This window comes from Triticum aestivum, chromosome 5A (genome assembly GCF_018294505.1).
Source record: "Triticum aestivum cultivar Chinese Spring chromosome 5A, IWGSC CS RefSeq v2.1, whole genome shotgun sequence".
Lineage (NCBI taxonomy): Eukaryota > Viridiplantae > Streptophyta > Magnoliopsida > Poales > Poaceae > Triticum > Triticum aestivum.
Window position 1 is genome coordinate 628,347,071 of NC_057806.1, and position 16,790 is coordinate 628,363,860.

Sequence of the window (16,790 nt, forward strand, 5' to 3'; positions counted from 1 at the left end):
TTGCTTACTCCTAACAAATGGGGTCCACACTTATCATTGTGAGATAGATAGAGTTGACATGTGGGTATAGGGGTATTTTGTCATATAACATGGTCAATGAGTTTGACCTGACAATAACAATGTCTAATGGCATTTCTGAGCAAACATCTAATGGAATGATGGCAATTTTCAGATATCTAATGGCATTTTTGAGAAAACATCTCATGGAACGATGGCATTTTTGAGCGTTTGTAATTTTTAGTGGCAAAACTGAGCAGTGAGACACAATTAGTGGCATAAATGATAAAAACCCTTTAATCTATCCTCACTTAGCTCAAAAAAAAAAACATTCACCACACCTAATACCAAAATAACAGTTCCACTAGAGATGCAGTGTCATGTGCCGTTGAAATGAAATGCACCGAGCACATTCATATTTATCCTAGATCAGTTTTCAGCATGAACTTTTTCCATCCATCGCTGAATTAATTATGATTATCAGGATTTCCTGTACCACAAAAAACTCAATTAGAAAAACACAACTTTGTTTCTGCTATAAGGAAATTCATCATAATGGCAAAGGGTGCAAAATATGAGACCAAAAATGCGCATGAAAACCTGGCAATGATCTGTTCAAATAAACAATACAAGTTCTCAAAGAAACTATGTCGAACTTTCAAGAAACACTTGATGAAGAAACAACATGACAGCAGTATTAACAAAATCTTGAATAGGAAAGGATGTTCTAAACAACAGCAGGTTCCCATGAATTATGATTTTGAATGCAAAGAAGATAGCTACAAGAATTTCTTGTTCTCAATACAAGTCTATTGTGGATAATAACACACATGTCCAGGATATTTTGTTACAACAAAGGATATATGGTAGGCTGACCTGATATATGTATGGCAAGAAGAAATCAAGGATTTCTCAGAATTCAACCAGAAATGATCATCAATATTTTTCCCTGAAGAACGATGTCAACCGCGTCAATTCCTAAAAGATGTATAAAGAAGTTTGTTTGTTTACTTGGTTTAGAGGAAGAACCCAATAAACAGGGCAAGCTGTCATAGCCCTAGAATTTGGTTGCAGATAGTGGCATTGCATCCATGCATCATGTCTAAAGTTATGTGAAATTGAAATGGGGATTGATCCAAACCCTAGCACCAAAATTAAATCAACTAGGTTCAACTAAAAATTGCATTCAATGAACCCAAAATGCCTTCATTAATGTTTGATATTTTTGGCAAGGCTTCGAGTCCAAACAAAAAATGGTGAACATTTTTGTGGAATATTCTGGGCACTGAATTTAAATCATTACTGTATTTTGCATTTGGAATTATATTCATAATATATAAAAATATATTTTCAAAAGCCCTGAAATATTTTATGTGCATCTGGAAATGACCAATGTGCAACATAAAAATATTTAGAGGAATCTTTGGCACTAATTGAAGTCATTTTGATTTCAAACAGTGGCAAATAAATAAAAAGAAAACAGAACAAAATAAAACAGAGCAGAAACCTCACCTGGCTTACCTGGTCTGCTCCTGTAGCAGAGGCCCAGCCCACCAGGTGCCGTCGTCCTCCTGGCGCCAGTCGGCCAGGCGCGTGGGCGACGCGCGCACGCACGCACGCCACGCCACGCCACCAGGGTGCCTGCCTGCCTCCTCCTGCCAGCGAGACGTCGCGAGCACCGCCCGGAGCCGTCTGGCTCTTCCTCTCTCTTCCTGGAGCTCTTCCCCCTCCTCTGGTTCTCTCACCCTTGTTGTTCCCCACCTCAACGAACCGCGCCGCCGTGATCGGCGAGCTCCACCATGGCCGCAGCCACTCCCTCGCTCCCTCTCCGCGTCCTCGAGCTCCGCCCCGACCCCGTGGAGCAACACACCTGACACATGCGACCAGAAGAGGCCCAGTCGGCCGGAGCGTCTTCGTCTTCACCTCTGGTGCCCGGAGATCGAATCCGTCGATTCGCCTCGTCCAGAGCGTTCCCGAGGCCGCTGACCTACCCTGTCGCATCCCTGTGAGCTCCTGCTCCTTCCCCTTGCTCATCCCCTCCGTTTCCGTGCCCTAGCTGCCTCTCCCACCATGGCCGCAAGCTTCTCGCCGCCGGCCATGAGGTCGACGTGGCCAGAGCCCGAACCAGCCGCTCCCGCATGCGTCATCGTTCCCCTTGCCTCTCCAGGAGCCCGTAGCCACCACCAGATCTTCCCCACGTGCCCTATAGCCGCCACCCGAGCTCACCCGAGCTTCGGCCACCGCCACGAGCTCGTCTCCGGCGAGTACGACGCACCACAACCGCTGCTGCTTGCTCCGTTGGATGCGGATGAGCACCAGCTTCACGCAGAGCCCCTCTGCCACTCGTTTGGTCGCCGGAGGAGCAAACCCGACGCGCTCCGCCGTCTCTGGCTTCACCGGCGACGAGCCGCCGGCCTAATTCCGGTTTAGTTAGTACTAATGACTCCACTGAACACCCCAGAGCCACTGCTATGTGGGCCCTTGTGCCTGTTTAGGTTAGTTTAATTCCTGTTTAGATTAGTGCTAATCTTGCGGACCCTGTTGGAACCGCAACCCTCTAGCTACCTCTTCTCTCACTCGAACGAAGGTGGAAGAAAAAGAACAGTGAACAAAAGATTTTCCGGCCGGCGCACGAACGCCCCAATCCTTTTCTTCCTTACAGTAGCTACATGGCTACACATGGCTCATACCGACGCTCGGTGGCACATACCACACCGCAATCAGCAATACAGGGGGTCTTTTATGCCCCGGCACACACACACACACACTCTGGCACGGTGTGATCCGCTCGGCCCGGCCACCCCTCACAACGATATCACACGAAGGACTCGGTTGCTCTCAACAGCCCATGCATGCATGACTCAGCACGCAGCCACACCTCTAGCTAGCTTATCCATGCAAACTAACTAATTTCCTAGCCTGCAGCATGCGCCATACACACACACACGCTGGTCATCACACCTAGACATGGTTTAATCCTAACACTCCCCCTAAACCATGACTTGGCTTGCCATCGCCAGAGTTATCGCAGCTCTCGTCGTTGTGGTCACCACAGCCGTGACCCAGCCGGCGGACCCGACCCGGCGCACCGACGCCGGTCGCACCGCCACGGACCCGACCTGGCGCACTGACTTCGGTCGCACCGTGCTCCGTCATGACCCAGCGACATACACCGAGCTCCTTCTCCGCCGGCGACACACGCTTGGTGTCCCTCTGCGTCCCGCACGTCCCGCGCGCACTTGACGCGCCCGACGAGCCCGACCGCACCAATGCGTCCCGCACATCCCCAACCCGCCCGACGAGCCCGACCGCACCAGACGCTCATCGCGCGCCGCCTCCGCGTCCGCCATGGCAGCCACCAGCGACAAACGCCGGAAGGATGTAGCCGAACTCGAGCACGGACTCGAGCACAACAGCGACATACGCCTCCTCCCAACGTCAACCGCACGCTCGTAGGCGCGCCAGCGGTCCTGACGCGCCCGACGCGTCCAGTGCGCACCCATAACACACACCAGTCGCGCCCGGCTCGCCGCCACGGCCTATTGCCCTGCACCGCTACGGCCTCAACCGCAGCGCAACACCTCCATGCCTCCATGCCGCTGTGTGTCGTTGAAGCCGCCACCACGCAGGTCCTCCGCGGCCACCCCACTGTGCCGCTGCAGCCCCCCGCGGCCTCCTCGCCACGCCGCGCACCTCCATAGACCGACACATGGCCCGGAGCATCGCGCAGCCGCCGGCGAACTCCGCCACCGCCGGCACGCCTCCGACAAGGAGAACGCCACCCAAGATGAACCAGTTCATGATACCAATTGCCGGAACCGCAACCCTCTAGCTATCTCTTCTCTCACTCGAACGGAGGTGGAAGAAAAAGAACAGTGGACAAAAGATTTTCCGGCCAGTGCACGAACGCCGCCACGGGCGCACGAACGCCCCAATCCTTTTCTTCCTTACAGTGGCTACATGGCTGCTCATACCGACGCTTGGTGGCACATACCACACTGCAATCAGCAATACAGGGGGTCTTTTATGCCCCGGCACGCACACACACTCTGGCACGGTGTGATCCGCTTGGCCCGGCCACCCCTCACAACGATATCACGCGAAGGACTCGGCTGCTCTCAACAGCCCATGCATGCATGACTCAGCACGCAGCCACACCTCTAGCTAGCTTATCCATGCAAACTAACTAATTTCCTAGCCTGCAGCATGCACCATACACACACACGCTGGTCATCACACCTAGACGTGGTTTAATCCTAACAGACCCCACATGTCAGCTTTGATTTTGACCAAGTCAACGTTGACCGGTCCCACCCGTCATCCACCCAAACCAGCCCTGAGTCACTTACCAGTGTGCCCCACTGGTCAGGTTTGACCCAGACCAGCCCAGTTGACCTGCTGACGCCAGGCTTACATCATGCTGACCTCATAATCATTTTCTGGCGATTTTATATTTCAGAAATAAATTATAAAATCCAAAAAATTGTTTAAACTTCTAAAAATCATAGAAAATAAACCGTAACTCCAAATGATATAGTTTATATATGAAAAATTATTAGAAAAATTCAAAGAATCTGAATACGGAATTTTCATGCATGTTTGAACAAGTTAACCTCACTAAATAGGACAATTCATGATTATGGAATAAATGGTAATTAGTTTTGGAGTTGGAATTTGCTATAGGTTTTGCTATAGGTTTGATTATGGAATAAATGATTATGACTAACTGTTGCACTAGGTCAATTCAGTACCTTAATATGACATATCATTCATATGAATGTGCATTGCATTGATTGTGGTTCCTTTCGTGTTTGCCTGTGGTTGTTCCCTCTTAGTCGACGATGTTTCTGACGACGTGATCGATGACACCGATGAAGAGCTATACTATCTTCAGAAGTGCCAGGCAAGCAACCCCACCCCCCTTGTTCATCTCGATACAATCCCACTCTCTCGCTCCTGCTCTCTTTTACTGCATTAGGACAACAACGATTCAACTGTTACATGCTGCGGTAGTTGAACCCCTCTCCTCTGCATGACCTGTCATTGCCACAACAAATAGATGAAACCCACTAGCATGAGTAGGAGTTGTTTGAGCCCTGATGTGCCTACTCATACATGCTTGTTTGTCATGCCTGCTACTGCTTAGAGTTGAGTAAGGGCTGATTCATCGGGGATGAACTGGAATGTGTGAACATGTCCTACTATTGAGAGCTAAGTGTGTGAACATGATTTGGTAGAGGTATCGGTGAGAGGCCATGTAGGAGTACATGGTGGGTTGTCTCATTGAAGCCGTCCTCAGGAACTGAGTTCTGTGTTTGTGATCCATGAATAGCTACTACCACGTGTTGGGCCCGAAACCAATGGACCCTCTCGACTTATTAACTGCCCCTGTCATCTGTCCAGGAGTTGCAAGTAGTTTCTGGTGTTCGTAGTATGCTGGAGGCCGTGCGCAGCACTCACCCGAGGGGTGGGCTGTGAGGCGGTAGGCACGTGGCACGGTGTACCAGGTCGCCCGTTTGGTGTCTTGGGAACCCTGCACACAACTTTCGGGGCCGTAAGTGGAAACCTCGGCCGGACTCCCTTCAGATGGAACCTGAATAGGCGATAAGCCCAGACTAGGGATTTGTGTGGTTAGTCAGGCCATGGCCGACACCCTCGTCGGGCTTCCGCTTGAAGGTTGCCGAGTACATGTCGTGTAAACGGCGATAAGTGGTGAGAGCATGTGTGAAGAAGTACACCCCTGCAGGGTTAACATCATCTATTCGAATAGCCGTGTCCGCGGTAAAGGACTTCTGGGTTGCCTGTACAGTTCATAGATAACTTGAAGTGGATACTCTAAAACTCGCAAGATAAGCGTGATTGCTATGGATGGCGTTCTCGTAGGTAGACGGGAGCGGATCCATAGTGGTGTATTGGTATGGTGAATATGTGGACTCGTGTGCACCACCTCAAAGAGTTAATTGCAGTCGTAGTTCAGGATAGCCACCGAGTCAAAGCTGGCTTGCTGCTGTCAAACTCCACCACCCCTTTGTTGATACCGATGCATATGTAGTTAGTTCTGATGTAAGTCTTGCTGGGTACATTTGTACTCACGTTTTCTTATTTTATGTTTTGTAGAGAGACTCCAGTCTCACTAGTAGTTCCGCATGGACTTCGATGTTTAGCTTGTTACCTCAGCTACGATCTTGTACCCTTGGGAGGGTCTTGTAGATAGTCAGGCTTCTCAGCCTTTTTCATTTGTAGTTGTCTGCACTCAGACATGTTTATGCTTCTGGTTGATACTTGTATGCTCTGTATGTTGGGTCATGAGACCCATGTTTGTCATACTTGGCTCCTCGGAGCCTAATCACTAGTGCAGAACCGGGAAATAGCACCGGTTCGTAAGGCCCTTTAGTGCCGGTTTAGTAACCGGCACTAAAGTGTGGGCACTAAAGCCCCCCCCCTTTAGTACCGGTTCAACACGAACCGGTGCTAAAGGGAAACCACGTGGCATGAGCCAGCTCCGGGGGCCGGGAGCCCTTTAGTACCAGTTGGTAACACCAACCGGTACTAAATGTTTGTGGGTTTTTGTTTTATTTTGTATTTTTCAATTAAATTTGTGTTATCAATTTAATTTAGGATTGTTTTACATTATAATGAGTTGTAGTCGTCATCATCATCATCATCATCGCATATTAATAAATAAATAAACTCTAGCTAGCTAAAAATCATCGTAGTCGTCTAATTACCACTATTTAATCATCATAGTCATTACCGCTAGCTATCTAATCATCACCAACACTGGCTAGCTTAAAGAGGAAACATTCACTTTGTAGCAGAAGCAAAGATATCATGGAGTTCAACATAATGATCACCAACATCGAAGTTCAGGACACGGACATGAGACAAGTACTAATTAATTAAGAGCATGAACTAGTAGCTACTCCTGATGCTCCCTCTCAGGTAGAATAGCATAGAGCATGTATAGCTCTCCTGATTCATCATACTGGAGCATGCAGATGAATCTGTCTCCTAATCTTGGGTTGCGCTTCTCCTTGCTGCCCCCTAGTACTTCTCTGCGATCGTTAACAATTTTGCTCCAATCTTTCACTATTAAGCATTCTTCGCTTTCAGAAATCCTGAATGCACTCATGTGCAATGTAGGATATCTTGGCCGTAAGCTAACTATTGACATGTCACCTTTAGTCTCGATCCACTGAGGCACAACTGTCATCGGAAGTCCCTGTTGAAGAACATCGTATAGTAATTAATATACTAAGCAATGAAAGTTTAGCTTCAAAAATAATGTATGCAAAAGATGCACTAATTAAGGACAAATAGTTAAAATCTTATCATCTTTCGATTATAGATGTGACCGTAGTTCAATACGATCACCATTGGTCGCACGTTTTGAGTACTAACATTTCTAAGTTCAGGAAAAAAATTTGTCTTGACAGTATTAAGATCCTCAAGCCATGAAACATAATGACTTATCTCCTCGCAGTTTAGTTGAGCCCCGGGGCAATAGTAGGTCCTGTCTACCAAGCGCCGGACATGTTTGCTTGAACCGAAATAAGCTGACAATACAAATTAGTTGTCAACTATTTTTGAATAAACTGTATCAAAGACATAAACATATGCATGCATGGTTGAGAAAAACTCACATAATGGTAGAACTGGAGGCGTTTGCACATTGACCCAGATGTCTATATTACCTTCAATATCATCTTCCGGACGAATATCAAAGGTGATAACCATATCAGGCTCAAATGCATAAGCTTTGCATAGTGCTTGCCAAGTTTTGCATTCAAAATGGGCGTATGTGTCTCCATTATATAATTTGACGTTGAAAGTATACCCATGCTCCGTCTTCAAGTAAACTCTCTTTACCTCCATATCATCTATAGCACTAAAACCTATCTTATCCAAGACAAAAATTCTTGCATGACAGGGGATGCGCTAGTAGAATAGTGAAAACTTAAAATTATAAGTTGAAGCAAATGAAGCATACGTTTTGCATTCAAATAATAATTGACAAAGTGACTTACTGTATCAACTTCGAATGTCTCATCCAGCTTGATGCTGAAGCGCCTACCATCAACAAGGAAATTTCTGTCGCACAGGCCGCGCTGGTCTTCACAGTGTTCGCACATAATGAAATCTTTTTCGTCGTCAGATGACATTTCCTATGTTCATATAGGTGAAACATTAAACACCTATTACTATCTAACATTAATTAATATCTAGCTAAATATATATTCATCTAACATTTGACATTAATATATCTAACTATATTCATCTCTAACAATTGGCATTACTATACATTTAATTTTTCTATCTAATTCATCTAACATTCGACATTAATCTAACATTTATATAAACTCAAAATATATAAAAAATTAAATAAACAGAAAAACTCATTAACAAATAATATTTTAATTAGATCATCAAATCTCAGATACCTAAATTTTCTTACTAAAAATAAACTAGTTATATTAATTATTGAACTAGTTCAAATCTCATATACCTAAATAAACTAGTTATATTAATTATTGAACTAGTTCAAATCTCATATACCTAAATAAACTAGTTCAACAATTTTCTTACTAAAAAATATGACCTCAAGCTCAACCCGGAAAAATGCGTTTTCGGCATTCCAGCTGGAAAGCTCTTGGGCTTCATTGTATCCGGTAGAGGAATTGAAGCAAATCCAGCCAAGATTCGAGCTCTGTCACAATTGGATATCCTGAAGGACCTCAAACAAATACACAAATTAACCGGATGCGTGGCAGCTCTAAGCCGCTTTATCTCCCGCTTAGGAGAAAAGGCCCTACCCCTTTACCGCCTCCTTCGGTGCACCGAACACTTCGAGTGGACGGATGCAGCCACGGCCGGACTCGACGAAATAAAAGCCATCCTGGCAACAAACCCAGTCCTGGCCGCGCCAAACATTGGCGAACCAATGCTGTTATACATTGCAGCAACCCATCAGGTCGTAAGCGCAGTGCTCGTCGTCGAACGAGAGAAACGGACAGACACAAATTCCCCCTTCAAAAGCCGGTCTACTATGTGTCCACTGTCCTTACTCCGTGCAAGTCACGGTACCCGCATTATCAAAAGATTGCGTACGCGGTATTTATGGCATCCCGGAAGCTGCGACACTACTTTCAAGAGTGTTCAATAACAGTAGCCTCGGAAGTGCCACTTAACGATATTATAAACAACCGTGACGCGACGGGCCGGATTGCAAAATGGGCCATTGAGTTCCTCCCATTCGACATAACTTACAAGCCACGGCGAGCTATCAAGTCGCAAGTTTTGGCCGACTTCGTCGCAGAATGGACGGAGGCCGAACTCCCTAAAGAGTACGACACATATTCAAATTGGGTCATGCACTTCGACGGCTCCAAAATGTTGGCCGGTCTAGGGGCTGGCGTCGTTTTGATGTCCCCCACAGGAGACACAGTTCAATACATACTCCAAATAATGTACACAGACTCCAACAATGCAGCCGAATACGAGGCCGTTTTACATGGTCTCCAGATGGCAGTATCCATGGGCATTCAACGCCTAGAGGTGCGCGGGGACTCGAACCTCGCAATATCCCAAATAAATGGAGACTTTGATGCCAAGGATCCAAAAATGTCAGCTTATCGCAACGCCGTCCTAAAAATGTCAGCTCGGTTCGAAGGGCTTGAATTTCACCATATAGCCCGGGAAAATAATCAGGTGGCAGATGTCCTGGCACGCATCGGCGCAAAACGCGATGTAGTCCCCCCCAACATCTTCCTGGAAAGGCTGTTCAAGCCATTCGTAGTATGGGAAGGGGAACCCGGCAATAACAGCCCGGACCCAACCGCACTGCCCGACACCGAACACTCTGACATAATTGGAGGCTCTGCCAATGAAATAACACTTTCAGCCCAGGTAATAATGGCCGTCATTGCTCTGTGGACAGAACCATTCCTCGCCTACCTTACTAGGCAGGAACTCCCCGAGGACCAAAATGAGGCACGCTGCATAGTGCGGCGATCTAAAGCCTATAAAGTCCATGAGGGAGAGCTTTATAAGAAAAGCACTACCGGAGTCCTTCAAAGGTGCATCTCCGAAGAGGAAGGGAGGAACCTCCTGGCTGAAATTCATGCCGGACTCGGCGGTCATCATGCTGCAGCTTGGTCCCTTGTAAGCAAGGACTTCCGCACAGGCTTTTATTGGCCGACGGCCCGAGCAGACGCCCAGGACTTAGTCCAACGATGCGTCGGTTGCCAGCTTTTTGCAAACCAAAGCCATATGCCACCCACCGCCCTCCAAACTATCCCCATCACTTGGCCCTTCGCGGTCTTGGGGCTTGACATGGTTGGACCCCTTAAAGGCGGAACCCACAAGAAAAAAATACTTACTGGTCATGGTGGATAAGTTCACCAAATGGATAGAAGCCAAGCCTGTTAAGACGGCCGAATCCGGACCGGTGATAGACTTTATATCCGGGGTTGTACACCGTTACGGCGTCCCCCACAGCATCATCACTGATAACGTCACGAACTTTACGGTCGACAAGGTAAAACTCTGGTGCAAAAGCATGGGCATCAAGCTCGATTATGATTCCGTCTATCACCCACAAACTAACGGCCAGGTCGAACGTGAAAATGGTCTTATCATGAGCGGCATCAAACCCAGATTAGTGCGGTCCCTTAAGGAATCTAATACGCACTGGGTAGAGGAGCCCGACTCCGTACTCTAGGGGCTGCGGACCACGCCGAATCGCACCACCGGATACACACCATTCTTCATGGTGTACGGCGCAAAGGCAGTTCTGCCCTGCGACATAATTCATGACTCACCTCAAGTGCGCATGTACGAAGAAAGAGAAGCCGAGCTCGATCGGCAGGACAGTTTGGACGCCTTGGAGGAAGAGCGTGACGTGGCAAAAGCCCGTTCCGCATTCTATCAACAGCAGGCTCGAAGATACCAAAGCGGAGAAGTACGGGCCAAAAATTACAACATTGGCAAACTAGTTCTACGTCTGCCGGACAAGAAAAAGGACAAACTCAAGCCCAAGTGGGAAGGTCCCTTCATAATTGACCAAGTCCTGACTGGTGGAGCGTACCGCCTGCGAGATGCATCGGATAACCGACTCGAGCCGAACCCATGGAACGCAGCCCGCCTCCGAAGATTCTATGCCTAGCGCCGGACTCTGTGTTCGTTTCCTTACTCTGTCCATTTTTATATACTTTCTGTCTTACATTTCTCTCCTTCTCCTCTTTCTCTCTCCTATAGCCTTTAAAGGCTCATACAGTGACGCGCTATCCGCGCTCATTAAACCTGTGGGCTTCTTTACACAGAAGCTTATACGGGCTTTCATGCCCAACACATGCGTCACACTTCCGCATGTACCTTTTATTCGCCAGTATATGCATCAATATGACTTAAGTTTTGGCCAAGCTGGGTTGCCTGGCTCCTGTGCTTACCCCTACGTTCTCGATTGTTCGGCTAGGTGGTAAAGGGAGCACCTCTGCGATTGTTACTGCCGGGTCAGCCGGATGTGTACCTCAGACTGGGTGAAGCCGAAAGCTAGCGTTCTTAAGGGAATATTCGGTCGGTGAACTAAAGATGATCTTTTTTTATTTATCTATACGCCCCCAGATGTTTTTCCTGCGTCTCTTTTCGCAGAATGGACATGCACTTTAGGGCATGCCTCCCAGGGAAAGGAACCCCTAACGGAACTATTCTCCCTGGAAGATGTTTCTTACTAACCATGTAATATAACATAACTAGTTGGGCACTTGTCTGTTCAAGCACTAATGACCCCTACGCCTGGTCTCCATGCATACCCCGGTTCTTATATAACCGCGAGGGTATTTGGACACACTCCGGACCATCAGGTCCCGAGGTTGAAGCGAAAAGGTCGGCCATGAAAAACGATCTACAATCCGGCTAGAAGGCATTACACATGTCAATTATAATTACATAGTCAATCTGACTGATTGTATTCCTCTTCAATACCATCTAACAGGCTATCTAGTTTACATTTCTGTTGGGAATACTTTGCGGCCAATTCTACTTGGCCGTATACTAAGCTCACAGGCATCTCCTTCCCATCGGGCCCCACGGGTCCGACCTCGGCCATGTGGTTTGGGTCAGCCTTCGTGTACCGCGTCTTCACCATGGCCCAGGCCTCCCTGGCGCCTTGACGGCAGGCCGACATCTTCCACAATCGGAAGCGCCGCTGCGCTCCCTTCAGCTTCTCTACAAGCTCTCCAAGGCCTTCGGGCATGGAGACGGATGGCCATAGGGCCTGGGCGACGCTTTGCATCACCTGCCGAACTCGCTCGTGCAGTTGTGAGAGCTCGGGAAGAAGGTCACCCGTAGAACCGGGCATTTCCTCTGCAGGATGACCTGTTAGCATACCTACAGACATTACTCTTTTAGTCGACTTCCTTGCCGAACTCTTTTTTCAAAAGTTCGTTTAAGCACTTACTATATTGTTGGGTTTCGTAGTAATTTCAAAAATTTTCCTACGCGCACACAGGATCATGTGATGCATAGCAACGAGAGGAGAGTGTTGTCTACGTACCCAACGCAGACCGACTGCGGAAGCAATGACACGACGTAGAGGAAGTAGCCGTACGTCTTCACGATCCAACCGATCAAGCACCGAAACTACGGCACCTCCGAGTTCGAGCACACGTTCAGCTCAATGACGATCCCCGGACTCCGATCCAGCAAAGTGTCGGGGAAGAGTTTCGTCAGCACGACGGCGTGGTGACGATCTTGATGAACTACAGCAGCAGGGCTTCGCCTAAACTCCGCTACAGTATTATCGAGGAATATGGTGGCAGGGGGCACCGCACACGGCTAAGGAATCGATCACGTGGATCAACTTGTGTCAACTTGTGTGTCTATGGGGTGCCCCCTGCCCCTGTATATAAAGGATGGAGGAGGAGGAGGCCGGCCAAGGCAAAGGTGCGGCCAGGATAGGGAGTCCTACTAGGACTCCAAGTCCTAGTAGGAGTCCACCAAGAGGGGAGGAAGGGAGAAGGAATAGGAGGAGAAGGAGAGGTGGCCGGCCCCCTTTTCCCTAGTCCAATTCGGACCAAAGGGGAGGGGGGGCGCAGCAGCCTTTTTCCTCTTCCCACTAAAGCCCATTAAGGCCCATTACTTCTCCCGTAACTACCCGGTACTCCGAAAAATACCCGAATCACTCGGAACCTTTCCGATGTCCGAATATAGTCGTCCAATATATCGATCTTTACGTCTCGACCATTTCGAGACTCCTCGTCATGTCCCCGATCTCATCCGGGACTCCGAACTCCTTCGGTACATCAAAACTCATAAACTCATAATATAACTGTCATCAAAACCTTAAGCGTGCGGACCCTACGGGTTCGAGAACAATGTAGACATGACCGAGACATGTCTCCGGTCAATAACCAATAGCGGGACCTGGATGCCCATATTGGCTCCTACATATTCTACGAAGATCTTTATCGGTCAGACCGCATAACAACATACGTTGTTCCCTTTGTCATCGGTATGTTACTTGCCCGAGATTCGATCGTCGGTATCCAATACCTAGTTCAATCTCGTTAACGGCAAGTCTCTTTACTCGTTCCGTAATACATCATCTCACAACTAACATATTAGTTGTAATGCTTGCAAGGCTTATGTGATGTGTATTACCGAGAGGGCCCAGAGATACCTCTCCGACAATCGGAGTGACAAATCCTAATCTCGAAATACGCCAACCCAACATCAACCATTGGAGACACCTGTAGTACTCCTTTATAATCACCCATTTACGTTGTGACGTTTGGTAGTACCCAAAGTGTTCCTCCGGTAAACGGGAGTTGCATAATCTCATAGTCGTAGGAACATGTATAAGTCATGAAGAAAGCAATAGCAACATACTAAACGATCAGGTGCTAAGCTAATGGAATGGGTCATGTCAATCAGATCATTCTACTAATGATGTGACCTCGTTAATCAAATAACAACTCATTGTTCATGGTTAGGAAACATAACCATCTTTGATTAACGAGCTAGTCAAGTAGAGGCATACTAGTGACACTCTGTTTGTCTATGTATTCACACATGTATTATGTTTCCGGAAAATACAATTCTAGCATGAATAATAAACATTTATCATGATTATAAGGAAATAAATAATAACTTTATTATTGCCTCTAGGGCATATTTCCTTCATATATATGCCGCGTCGAAGCCGCTGATTCTCCTTCACGGAGTCCAACAGCTGGGCACGAACATCCTTCAGTTCAACGCCTAGCTTGGTGTTGGCATCTTGGAGATTGTTCTTCTCCCGCCTCACCTTTGTCGGCACGCTCTCACCAGCCTTCAGCTGGCGTCGGAGTTGTTGCTCTTCTGGATTTAATCCGGCGCCATCTACAATTTCATTTGTCAGATTTGCACCCACGCCGCACTTCGCAAAATACTTATCTTTCGAAGCGTATATTACCAGAGGGGGTCTCCTTGGGCTCCCCTGCCGCGACTAGTGCGGCCTCAAGTTGGGCTTTGCACTCTTCCAGCTCCTGGGACAGTAGGGTATTCTTTTCTGTAAGAACCTGCATAACAAATGATCCTTAAATCAGTTATTCTAACTATTTCAAGTCTCGGGGGCTACTGGTATATATATAATTACCAAAATTTTCTTACCCGTATGTCTTTTACATACTGCTCCGTGGCTTTGGCTAGACCATTTTGAGCGGCACGGAGGTACGCATCTCCCGAATTGAAGGCATCCAATGCCTCTTGGGAGAAACAAGCGTCGCGAAGAACTGTCCGGCGACGCCTGTGGTTCATGGCGCTCTCCACCTTGGAATTGGTGGCAGACAACCTGTCCACATCCTCTGTCGGAGGAGCATCCGGTGCGCGCCTTGTGTTCGCCTCCACTTCCGGACCAGGCTTTGGAGCCTAGCTGGTGGAGGCGCGATTGGCAGCCCCTCCGGATATAGTCCGGCGAGGTCTCTTCGTCCTGAAGAGAGCACAAGCGTTAATATGCCTTGAAGGAATAACACCTGGGAATAAGATGGCGCGCTATACCTTTGCGCCGGCGTCTCAGTCTGGAACGCACTTCTTTTCAGCCTGCGGGGCCTTGCCGCCCCTCATTGGCTAGTCGCCACAGGCTCGGCCTCCCGTCTCAAGGACCTCCCCTGCAAAACACGGTTGTCATACGGCAATCGGAAACACGTGAGGATAGATCCCTTTTCAAAGTGCTGGGACTTCGGTCTCAATTACCTGTGAGGCTGGGAGTAGCCCTGGGTAGTCGGCCGTAATGGCCACCAAGGCGTTGTCCTTGCTCAATTGATGAAACACCCCATCAATCAGCTCCATAGATAAGTCCGGATCCTCTTGAGAGGCCGGGTCGAGGGACCATCCCGGATCCTCGGGTTGTGGAGGAGGGTTGTTTATTTCTTTAACAGCATGGCGCAGTTCCTGCGTTGAAGTCGTTAGACTGAATATTTAACGATGGGAATATAAAATGGATGGGCAAGTAAAAGTGTCCACTTACCCAACTTGGGGGATTGTACATAGAAAATCCACCCTGTGGGTTGACGTGGAGAAATTCCTCGTCTTCTCCCTTGTACAAAGCGGACAAGGTCTTTATTAGAGCGGCAGCCGAATCCGGCCCCTTACAGCCGTAGCGGGTGGCATCGTCCTCCCCGTTGAAGTCCCACATGGGGCGGCCTCTATACTGAAGCGGCTGCACCCCTCGCAGGATGCATGCGGCCATGACCCCGATCATGGTCAGTCCGGAATGAGCTAACAATCTTATCCGGCCCATCAGGTAAAGAACGTCCCTGTCACTTTCCCTCTGAGGGCTCCATGGACGCCAGCTTAGGCGCTTCTTTAGGGGAGCACTGTCGAACTCAGGGAGGCCGATCCGGACAGGATCCGGCAGCGGGACGTCCTCTATATAAAACCATTCCGAGGGCTAGTCCTCGGACGCCTTCTTTGGGGTTCCGGATAGATATCCGGTCCCGGCGATGCGCCACACTTCGGCTCCGCCCACTTGATACATTGACCCCTTCTTAGAGCGGGGCACGAGGCAGAATAGCCTTTTCCATAGCACGAAATGAGCCTCACAGCCCAAAAATAGCTCGCAAAGGGCCACGAAGCCCGTGATATGCAATATGGAGGCAGGCGTGAGGTTGTGCAGCTGGAGGCCGTAGAACTCCAGGAGCCCCCGGAGAAACAAATGAATTGGAAATCCGAGCCCTCTTATTAAGTAAGGGACAAGGCATACCCGCTCTCCTTTGGAGGGATTGGGGGCGCTCTCCGCTTGCTCTCCGCCATTATAGGTGGCAAGTCCGGCTCGAACCAGGACCATATAGGCCGGGGGGAGAAATCCCTTGGTCTGGAGCGTCACTAGCTCGCTGTGCGGGATGGAGCACCTCTTCCAATCTCTAGGCTGAGGACTGGAAGGGCGAGAGGAGGAACTGCGGCGGTCGGCCATGATAGAATGGACCTCTGTCGGATACGCTCTGATGAATACTCGCGGAGGGGAGAAGGTGTGGTTTGGATCTAAATCCTCGTCCCCTTAAATAGGTGGCTCATTCACGCGGCTAGGGGTGTAAATATAAAAAACACCCTGACTTTTCGTATTCGTTTGACACATGGAAGACGGCCATTATTGGGCGTAGAAGCCAAGGAGCGCTACAAGAAACCGGACATTATTTAACAGGTACACGGAATTTGGAGAACCCGCCTTGCAATGCCGAAGACAATTTGCACGCCGGACTCATCGTCATTGAAGCCTGGTTCGGGGGCTACTGAGGGAGTCCTGGATTAGGGGGTGT